This window comes from Oratosquilla oratoria, chromosome 40, assembly GCF_046742065.1.
Source record: "Oratosquilla oratoria isolate Oo_2021 chromosome 40, ASM4674206v1, whole genome shotgun sequence".
In the NCBI taxonomy this organism is placed as follows: Eukaryota; Metazoa; Arthropoda; class Malacostraca; order Stomatopoda; family Squillidae; genus Oratosquilla; species Oratosquilla oratoria.
Window position 1 is genome coordinate 13,898,183 of NC_134816.1, and position 12,500 is coordinate 13,910,682.

Consider the following 12,500-nt stretch of genomic DNA (forward strand, 5'->3'; position numbering starts at 1 on the left):
AGAATTAAAGAAGGCAGAAGTAGAAGCTAGGATTGTTGATAGACAACCCGTAGTTCAGGAAGGTCATATAGATATTTCCAAGTATGTAAAACTTCTACCCCAATTTTCAGAAGGAGAGCCAGAAATTTTCTTTCTTCAGTGGGAAAAATTGGCGCAACAGTTACAAATTCCTAAAGAAAATTGGCCATTAATCATTCAAACACAATTTAAGGGTAAGGCTCAGCAAATTTATACTTCTCTTTCAGAAGCAGAAAGCGAGTATGATAATATGAAAGCTTGTATTTTAAAAGCTTATGAACTAATACCAGAGGCCTATAGACAGAAATTCCGTAATTATAGGAAGACACCTCAGTTAACATACGTAGAATATGCGGCTCAACAAGAGAGGTTATTCAATAGGTGGTGTTTGGCTAGTGAAACGGACACCTTAGATAGACTTAAACAGTTGATTTTGTTGGAGCAGTTTAAGAATACCTTAGAGACAGATCTTAGGATTTTTATAGATGATCATGTTCCCGAAACTTTAACTAAAGCTGCTGTATTGGCTGATGAGTTCACACTAAATCATAAACCTAAGTCAAGACAAATGGAATCCCAAAAGTCAAAGTCACATATTCCAGATTCAACAAAATACTCTGATCCTTGGTCCCCAAAGAAACACTTTGAAAATCAGTCTAGCCCATCACATTTCAGTTACAGGTCTGATTTCAATCAATATCCTCCAAACCAACCTTGGCAAAGAATGGAAAGGTTTAAGACTAATCCCCCTGTAACTTGTTCATATTGTAAACAGGTTGGCCATCACATTTCTAATTGCAGAAAGAGACTGACACCCTCATTCTCCAATAAGACACCAACTCTTGTAAGTAATATAAAATCAGATGATTCAAAATCCTCTATTCAGGATAAACTACCAAAGAAGCCGGTATTGTCAAGTAATGTAGAACCCCCCTCATCAAATCATGATCCTTGTTTCAAACCATTTGTATCTTCAGGAACTATATCTCATAGTAGTAGTTCACAACAATATCCTATTTCCATACTCCGAGACACAGGAGCGAAGCAAAGTCTGATTTTAAATTCTGTCTTGCAGAATCTGGGTGAGTCATATACAGGTTATGATATGTTGATAGAAGGAGTTGGAGGAATTATAGAATGTCCATTACATAATGTTTTCTTGCGGTCTGATTTAACAACCGGAATGGTTAAAGTAGCAGTAGCAGACTCTCTTCCCATAGTAGGAATATCCTTATTGTTGGCCAATGACATCGCTGGAAGCAAAGTCATTTCTCCCTTAATAACAAATAACCCTAAGACCTCAGTAGAACCTTCAGATAACTTACAGTTGTTTCCCGCTTGTGCTGTAACCAGATCTCAGTACAAGAAATCTGAAGAGGAGACCTATAATTTAGAATCCCTATTCTCCCAAACTGACCCATCTTCTTCTTCACCAGTTTCTCTATCTAGAGCAGAATTAATCAAAGAACAGAAGTCAGATCCTTCTCTTAAAAATTTGTACGAGATTGTTTCATCTCCAGAAGAAGTTGAAAATATGTCACGAGGTTTCTATATAGAAAACGGAGTCCTAATGCGAAAATGGAGAGCATCCACCGCAACCGCTGACCAGCCATGGCAAGTAAGGAATCAAATAGTCCTCCCTCTTGGTTTCAGGAATAATGTTCTAAGATTGGCTCATGATACTCCCTTAGCAGGTCACTTAGGGGTAAGAAAGACCTTGTTCAACATAACCCAACATTTCCATTGGCCCACGGTTGTCAAAGATGTTGCCCAATATTGTAAAACATGTTATACATGTCAACTTGTAGGTAAGCCCAACCAGAAAATTGTAGAAGCTCCACTCCATCCCATTCCTGTAATGGAAGAGCCATTTAAAAAAGTTCTTATTGACTGTGTAGGACCTTTACCTCCTTCAAGTAAAGGAAATCAGTACATTCTCACAATCATGTGTATGAGCACTCGTTTTCCAGAAGCAATTCCTTTGAAAAATATTAAAGCTCAAAACATAATCAGAGAAATGTTGAAATATTTCACTATGGTAGGATTTCCTAAGAACATTCAAAGTGATCAAGGAAGTAATTTTCTTTCCAACAAGTTTAGAGAAACTCTTGTAACACTAGGTATAAATCATGTAACTTCCTCCGCCTATCATCCTCAATCACAAGGTGCTCTAGAGCGCTTTCACCAAACGCTCAAGACAATGTTAAGAATCTTCTGTGCTGAGAACACTCGAAATTGGGAAGACGGACTCCCCTTTTTGTTGTTCGCCACCCGAACAACAATTCAAGAAAGCCTTGGATTCAGCCCGTCAGAATTAGTCTTCGGTCATGAAGTCCGTGGTCCCCTAAAGATACTTCATGAACAATGGATGAAAGAAGAACCACCTGTTCCTTCTTTGAAATACGTGTCCCAGGTCACCGAGAAGTTGTTAGAAGCTTGGAAGTTGGCAAGAGAGAACTTGACGAATGCTCAACGAGTAATGAAAGGTCGGTATGATAAAAAATCTAAACTTAGAACTTTCTCTCCAGGAGATCAAGTGTTACTTTATCTTCCCATACCAGGAGATCCATTGCAGGCTAAATACAAAGGACCCTATGAAGTCTTGTCCAGAGCCAGTGATCTCAACTACATAATCAAAACTCCAGACAGAAGAAAGAGTTCCCGTCTCTGTCACATAAATACCTTAAAACCTTATCATTCCCGAGATCCAATTCCAGCTTGCAGCTCTACCGCAATAGAATCGGATGACCATCCTGATAACCTGCCTAATCCTCCTGAGATTCCCTTGGAAAACTCTCAGATACTACAAAATCTTCAGATAAAAGTAGGACACTTATCTGAGAAACAAGGTAAAGACATTCTTTCTCTCTTAAGAAGTTTTCCAAAATTATTTCTAGATTCCCCAAGATTCACTTCTTTGATAGAACACGAAATAATTCTAGACTCGCCAAGGGCTATCAAACAAGCCCCTTATAGAGTCAATCCAAAAAAGAAGGAGTTCATAAAAGCAGAAATAAACACTCTGCTTCAACAGGGAATAATTGAACCCTCCAGTAGTCCTTGGGCATCTCCTTGCATTCTTGTCCCTAAATCTGACAATTCTTATCGCCTGTGCATTGACTACAGGAAAATCAATGCCCATACTAAGGCCGATGCTTTTCCTATCCCTAGGATAGATGATATCATAGACAGTCTAGGAACTGCCAAGTATGTATCCAAGTTGGATATGTTAAGGGGATACTATCAAATCCCTGTACACCCTCGCTCAAGAGAAGTTACCGCTTTCATTACGGAAGAGGGATTGTTCCAATTCAGAGCAATGCCATTTGGGCTTAAAAATGCCCCTGCCACTTACCAAAGAATGATAAGTAATCTTGTTGCAGGATTGCCAGGAGTAAAAACTTATCTAGATGATGTGATAATATTTAGTCAGTCTTGGACAGAACACATTGAACACCTAAATAATTTCTTTTATAGAGCAGACCAAGCAAACCTTACCATCAATTTGTCCAAATGTGATTTCGGACATACACAGGTCCCCTATTTGGGATTTAAAGTTGGAAATTCCCAAGTGTTTCCAATAGACGCCAAGATAAAAGCCATCAATGATGTACCAACACCCACTAATCGTAGAGAGGTACGTCGATTCCTCGGAATGAGTGGCTATTATCGCCGTTTTTGTCCAAATTTTTCAGATGTAGCAGAACCATTGACTGACCTGTTGAGAAAAGACCACGACTTCGTGTGGACACCTACCTGTGAGACGGCCTTCAAAAACCTGAAGTCCCTTCTCACTAACGCACCAGTTCTAAGGGCACCCGATTTCCAACGACCCTTTCTTCTGCAAGTCGACGCCAGCGACACCGGTATCGGTGCCGCCCTCTTGCAAGAACACAATGAAGTTCTTCACGCTATCGCCTACTACAGCAAAAAGCTGTCCCCTGCGCAGAAGAACTACTCAACAATTGAGAAGGAGACGCTCGCTTTGGTCCAGGCCCTTATCCACTTCGAAGTCTACCTGGGTTCCTCAACTACCATTCAAGTATATTCGGATCACAACCCCTTAAAGTTCCTACAGACTATGAAAAACAAGAATCCGAGACTTACACGTTGGAGTTTATTTCTCCAACCCTTTAATCTCACAATTCATCATATAAAAGGCGTCTTTAATGTTTTAGCCGACGTCCTTTCTAGAACATAGCTTTTCAACAGAAAGTGAAAAGCTTTCCCAAACGGTGGAGGTGTAACGTAATATTAGATATTACGTCATATGTGTAATTATGTTATAGAATTGTGTTCCTTTGTATTACATAACTATGTTCATATTTCTTATCTATGTATGTATTGTAACAATGTTAAGCAGTAACGCCCGTCCACTATATGTAATCTTGTCTACGTGCGGGGAGAGGTGCGCACTCTTGTAGAACAAACAGACAAGCGAAATCCTGAATAGTTCGGAGCGCACAGATTTGACAGTTACTAAATAAATAGATTGTTCAAGCGAGTCGAGGGTCCTAAAACTACCCATGTTGACGTGTTAACTTACCCTCCTCCTCACCCGCACCCTTAACCGGAAGTATCCGGCTTCCGGTCCAATGGTATATAAGCGGTGGAACTCGCTGACTCCTTGTCATATTCCCACATATTGATCTCTTGATAAAAACTAGAAGGTTTAGATTCATGAGACGATTGGTGTGAAGTGATCACCCTTTTTGCCTACATTACGTGTCTGATATACATTGCATTACTTTACTTATATTTGTACTTATTACTTATTTTGATGCATGTTCCTGATCTCTTTGTACTTAGATAGTACCATATTGTATACGTATCTTGTGTTTCTTATTTGAACGATAATTTCCATATTCTTATAATCATGTAACGGTCCCATTGACCCTACTGCCCATTCTCTTTTGTGTTGATTGCCTGTAAATATTTTCCATTAATAATTTCGTTTACTAGTTTTATCGCTAGTTTAATATTCCTTTCCTGGAATCTTCTTTGTTACCTTTACTTCTAGTCTTACGAATTATCTAGGCCCTGACCAGATAGTTCAGTCCTACAGTGGCTTCTAGAAGTGAGCTGGTTCTTAAGCACTTGGCCGTTATACGTAACGTATCTTCACATACCAGCAGCCCGTAACAATATATATATATATATATATATATATATAGTACAAAGGATTACAAAGGCTGAGTATGCCGACAGGAGACCTTTTGGTCTATATCTAGGTCGGCTGCGAAAAAATCATAATAATAATAAGATAATAAATAAAAACTATAATAATGCAAATAACAAATCAAATACATAAATAAATGCATAGGTATAGTTAAATAATAAACAAACAGGTAAATAGTAAATAATAATAAATTAACATATAACTAATAATAAATGAAAATCAGAGAGACAAATAATAACAAAACAAAAGCAATATCAAATAAATTATAATCATTACAGCATTTTGTTTGGGTGTTTATCTAAATGATTCTTAAAGCTTCGAACTGAACTACATTGCACTACCTGTGCAGGAAGTTTATTCCATTCATTAACTACACGGTTGGCAAAGTTGTTTCTATCTACTTCCAAATTGAATCTATTTCCGGACAGTTTGAGACCATTATTTCTTGTCTGATTCTCATTCAATGTGAAAATTTTGTCACTTTTGATGTTGTCAATTCCCTTTAGAATTTTAAAAAGACCTGTATCAAGTCAGCTCTGAGTCTACGCTTTTTTGGGAAAACAGAATCATATGTTTTAGTCGATTTTCGTATGATTTATTTTTGATATTTGGAATCAGTTTTGTGGCTCGCCGTTGTACTTTTTCCAGTCTGTCAATGTCTTTAATGAGATTCGGTGACCATACGGAAACAGCCTATTCCAAATGTGGACGTACTAACGATTTATATAGCTTGTTAATGAGTGATGGACTTTTGAAATCAAAAGATCGCGCAATCAGTCCTAGAATCTTATTTGCTTTCTCAGAGGCTGAAATACACTGCTTGGATGATTTGAGGTCGTTACTGATAATTACGCCGAGATCTTTTTTACTATCCACTTTTGTTAACGAGTTTCCAAATAGCTTGTAATCGTACCTACTGCTATTTTTACCTATGTGCATTACCTAGCATTTACTTGTGTTAAATTTCATTAGCCACTTTTCAGACCATTGCTGTAATTGATCTAAATCTTCTTGAATATCTAATTGGTTTGAGTGATCATTTGCCACTCCGCACAGTTTTGTATCATCAGCAAATTTGGAAACAGTAGATTTTAGTCCATGGTCTATATCATTTATATATACTATGAATAGAAGTGGCCCAAGAACGGAACCCTGAAGAATTCCACTTGTAGCATTTTTCCATCTAGAAGTTTTTCCATTTAAAACAACTCTCTGTTTTCGACCATTTAACCAATTACTAGTCCAACCTAATAGGCTACCACTTATTCCGTGTAAAGCTAATTTAGTAAGTAGTCTTTCGTGTGGGACGGTATCAAAGTCTAGATATATTAGATATATATTGTTTCTTTTGTCATAATTCGAGATAACTGTGATGTAGAATTCGAGTAAGTTAGTCACGCAAGAACGTTTCCGCCTGAAACCATGCTGGCTATCATTTATCAAACGGTTACTTTCTAAATGATGTTCGATAGCATCTCTGATGATAGTTTCCATTATTTTTCCTACGATTGAAGTCAGACTTATAGGCCTATAGTTGTTTGGCTTCTTTTTGTCACCTTTTCTGAATATGGGAGTAACGTTAGCTAGCTTCCATTCTCTTGGGACATCTCCGGATATAATGGATTTCTTGAAAATAATTTCTAATGGAACAACAATCTTATTTTTCATTTCCTTTAAGATTCTTGGATGCCAACCGTCAGGCCCTAGTGTTTTATTAACTTTGAGTTTATCTATACACCTTTTATTTTTTTCTTTTGTTATATTTACCGTAGTGAGTAAGTTTACCCTAGACTTTTCACAGGTTTCAGTTTGGAATTCACTTTGAGGTGTTTCCTTTACGAATACCGAGCTAAAATAATTGTTTAAGATATTACACATTCCTTCATTTGAATATTCAAGTTGACCGTCAGCAGATAATAGTGGACCAATGTGATTCCTAACAACCTTTTTATCTCTAATGTAACTATAGAATTCTTTGGGATTCTCTTTGGATTTATTAGTGATGTTAATTTCGTATTGTCGTTTTCTTTTTCTTATTGTCTTTTTTAAATCTCTCTGTATTGATACATAACTTTCATAGTCATTAGATACACCCGAGCACTTATATTTCTTATAAGCCTGTCTCTTTTTAGCAATACTTTTTTCATTTCCTTTGTCGAGCCACTTTGGGCGAGCCTGATTTGGGGGACGTCTGTCCTTAAAAGGAATGTAAGTATGAATCATCTTAGTGAGCGTATTTTGAAATATTTCCCACATCTGAACTACAGGTTTTTCGTTTAATTTTGCCTCCCAATTTGTAAGCTGAAGCTCCTGACGTAGTCCTATGAACTGAGCTTTACCGAAATCGGGTATTTAGAAACACAAGTATTTATTCTAAAATTGTTTAGGAGTTTAAATGTAACTAGGTTGTGATCGCTATTTGCAACAGATTCACCGACTTCTACATCAGTCACCATACTTTCGCGGATAGTGATCAAAAGATCGAGTAAGTTTCCATATCTTGTGGTCTCTTTTACATGCTAAATTAAGTAATTGGAACCAAGAAAATCAATCAAGCGACTACCTATATGGCCATGTTCAAGGGTCATCCAATCAATGTCAGTAAAATTGAAATCACCCATTATCAATGAATCCCGGTTGCAGAAACTAGACAGTTCTTGAAATAATAGTTTGTCCTTTGCTACTGATAATGTCTTTGGCCTATATATTACACCTATATTCATTTTTTGTCCATTTGTTTGGGTTAACTCAATCATATGCATCCTGTTTCGCTTTCTCTAAAACACGAGCATGAATATTGTTTTCAACGTACAACAGAACACCCCCACCTTTCTTGTGGTTTCTATCCTGATGAAAGTGTTTAAATCCCGCAATATTAAATTCAGCTTCGAACTCTGTACCATTTAACCATGTCTCAGTTATTCCTATCATATCGAGACTTTCGCTTTTGACATACGCCTGTATTTCTTGAAATTTGCTCCTAATACTACGAGCATTAAAGTTATTGGTTTTAAGAAACTCGTGATTATTTCTTTTTGACACATTTTGAGTTTCAATATCATGTCTTACATCATCATTTTGTTTTTTATTTATACCTTGCTCTATATTATTATTTGATCCTTCATTGACATTCAATGCCTCATTAACATTTCTCCCATCAAAATTAACATTTCCCCCATCACGGACATCTGGTCCATCACGGTAATCGAATCTCTTGTACATTTTGTCCCCCTACGTCACCGTGATTCACGCCGGCCTCCCGTCGTTCATTGACATTATGTCCGGCATCCCTTCCTAAAATTATATTTTGTCCTCCATTGACATTATATCCTACCGTGATGTTTTCCTCCACTATACATATACATACCTATATATATATATGTATTTATATACATACATACATATATATATATATATATATATATATGCAATAAAAAACACTAGGAGCGTGTGTTCACAAATGCGTAAATAACCACTAGGAAAAGTAAACTAACGAAGCAGAGCGCTTTCGTGTAATTACATCTTCAGTGCAGATACAAAGAAGGAATTATAAGATGAAGAAACAAGGTACAGAATATATGACATAGTGAAGAGGGCATTCGGAGAGGTAGTGGAAGAAGTACACGTGACGGACGTATGGGCCGTCCTGGTAGCCAACAAGTTTGGGACGTTTGGGCCGTCCTGGTAATCAACAAGTATGGGACAACTGCTCATAATTTATATTACAATTCAAACAATTTTGAAACTTCATGAGAAATAAAACTATCTAATTTGTACAAACCTTGATGAAGATTAACATTTATGCCCTTACTAGATTTGATCAAACTGCATTCAATTAAATTTCTTTCTGTTATGTTGTTGTTGTATGTGATGACTTTAGCGTTATCCCAGTCAACTGGGTGGTTAAAATGGTTCATGTGGTTGAATATACCGCTAGATTGGTTTCCCTTAGCTAATTTTACCGTACCAAGAGAACCTGCAAAATATTCCAAATATGTTACGTAAATTTAACATTAATGTAGTTTTCAATAACAAGAACACTGTAAGACAACTGCTCATAAATAATTCTGTCAATAGTAATAAAGGGTGTGTGTACAAAATACCTTGCAAATCATGTAATCAGTTTTATGTTGGTCAGACTGCTAAAACACTCACAACACGAATCAATCAACATAAGAAATACGTTAGCGGACGTTTGGGCTACTACCTTTTTCACAATATAATTGTCCAGTTTGTACATGCCATGACTTAAATTTAAGTTATTGACAAATGTATCTTTGATCAGACTGGATTCTATTATATTTCTAGTCAAATATGACTTATTTCTAACAATTTCTTTGGCACCCTCCAAATTTATGCAATGATTAAAATCCATTAGGTGAATAAATAATGCATTAGAAATTTGCCCACTCGACACTATAGTGAGGGTGCTAAAGAAATTGTTAAAAATTTGTCATATATGAATAAAAAATATAATAGAATCCAGTCTGATCAAAGATACATTTGTCAATAACTTAAATTTAAGTCATGATATGTACAAACTGTACAATTTTATTGTAAAAAAGGTAGTAGCCCAACCAGGGCAGTGGACAAGGTGCAGGAATGACCCGTCATCCAGGAGGTGCTAAGATGGGAGGGAGGGTGGAGGGGTGTGGAGTGTATTCAGGGATGGAATGGGTGGGAATGATTTTATGCCTTTTCCTTTTTGGCCACCTCCCTTGAAAGGGGGAAAGAGCCTTGGTATATGTATGTATGTATATATATATATATATATATATGTATATATGTATGTATATATATATATATATATATATACAGGGTGGGGCGCGGAAACTTCCCGATTTGGGGATTGAATCATAAAGTGTTTACACTTCACAATTCTTTATTCTAATTTTATGTCTGTCACACAACATGGGAGATTTACTTTTACACAGTTTTAAAAACAATATCTTTTAAATGTCCATCTCCATTATCAATACACTGATTCAGACGATTTCGGAAGCTTTGGTCTACTCTCTCTAGTATGGTGAGCGGTATATTGGTTATTTCAGTGCGGATGTCATTCTGTCGGTCTCCCAGGGTCTGTGGACAGTCGTTATAAACCAGGAAATAAACACAGGGGGCTTAGTCAGGCGAGCGCGCTGGCCAGTTTAAATCGCCTCTCAGGGAAATCAGAGCGCTCGTCTGATTTAGGCCCCTATGATTATTTCCTGTGGGGTTATCTCAAATCCCTGGTTTATAACGACCGTCCATAGACCCTGGAAGACCTACAGAATGCCATCCGCACTGAAATAGCCAATATACCGCTCACCATGCTAGAGAGAGTAGACCAAAGCTTCCGAAATCGTCTGAATCAGTGTATTGACAATGGAGGTGGACATTTAAAAGATATTGTTTTTAGAACTGTGTAAAAGTAAATCTCCCATGTTGTGTGACAGACATAAAAGTAGAATAAAGAATTGTGAAGTGTAAACACTTTATAATTCAATCCCCAAATCGGGAAGTTTCCGCGCCCCACCCTGTATATATATATATACATATATATATATATATACATATATTTTATATATATATATACATATATATACATATATACATATATATATATATACATACATATATATATATATATATAGGTGGGGAAGGGTAAACGAAGATGGGCTAAGAATACATTTATTGTTTTTACGTTTCGGTTATTATAACCTTCCTCAGAGAACTTGTTACAGAACATCTTGGTCACAACATTTATACCCGTAGTGGGGGAATTTGTGAAGCTTCGAGTGTCAGGTTTTTTCTAGCACATTAATTATTAAGAGACTGGCTGCTTTAGATAGGCATATAAATCCTTCTCTGTCGTTATTATTTTCTTGGACATATATATGTGCAGCTTCAACTGTCTTTCTCATCTTCTTTTGTAATCCTTTGTGTAAAATTTCAACTTTACTCCACTCGGGAAGGTTGTTGCATATTTGGAGGTGGCGGACCAGGGATTTGGACGTTCTGTGTGCTTTTAAATGTTGAAGCTGCACATATAAATGTCCAAGAAAATAACAACGACAGAGAAGAATTTATATGCCTATCTAAAGCAGCCAGTCTCTTAATAATTAAGGCACTAGAAAAAACCTGACACTCGAAGCTTCACAAGTTCCCCCACTACGGGTATAAATGTTTTGACCAAGATGTTCTGTAACAAGTTCTCTGAGGAAGGTTATAATAACCGAAACGTAAGAACAATAAATGTACTCTTAGCCCATCTTCGTTTACCCTTCCCCACCTATCACTCTCTCATTTGTCTTAAACAATTTATCAATATATACATATACATATATATATATATATGTATATGTATATATACATATGTTTTATATATATATATGTTTTATATATGTTTTATATATATGTTTATATATATATATATATATATATATATATATATATATATTCTTTTTCAAGCACAAATCACTTTTAATTTCATGCCATCGCAGTCGAGTCCGAAGAATCACTCGATGGAGGCATCCGTTGGAAATTGAAACGTGGACGAGACGAGAATTCGAACCTAGCTAACCCGTAAAACAGTTACAGTGACTTAACCCAATACGCTATCAAGAGAGATGTATATATATATATATATATATATATATATATATATATATATATATATATATAGATATATATATATATATTAGCCAAATTACCCGCACGTTGCTGATAGAATTTGTGGAGAAAAGTTACACGTATCAATATAACTCAATGGAGAAGGTAACAAAAATAAAATGTTAAGAAAGTAAGAAAAAAATCAATTTGAGGAGGGAGACGCCCTTTGGAAATAAAATATACTTATCCAAGTAGCATGGGTTATGGGGAATATATGGTTTTGAGGGAAGTTCGTGAATAAACAAACAAACAAACAGACAGAAGCTACTACTTTATTATAGTAGATACATATAAATAATTGTTACCCAAGTACCTTGGGTTATAAGGTTTCAGAATATATATAGTTATAGGGGTCTATCTCCAAAAACCTAGGAAGAGTTCGTGAATAATCCCTAACCTAACCATAGCCCACCTAAATTTAACCCTTAACCCTAACCAAAAAATATATATATTTCTTAAATGAAATATAGTTATTCAAGTACCTGGGATGATAGGGTAATATTGCCACTGGGAAAATTGCCACTGGGAACATTACCACTGGGAACATTGCCAATGTGGGAACATTACCACTGGGAGCATTCCCAATGTGGGAACATTGCCACTGGAAATATTACCGGTGTGGGATATTTGCCACTGGAAACATTGCCTT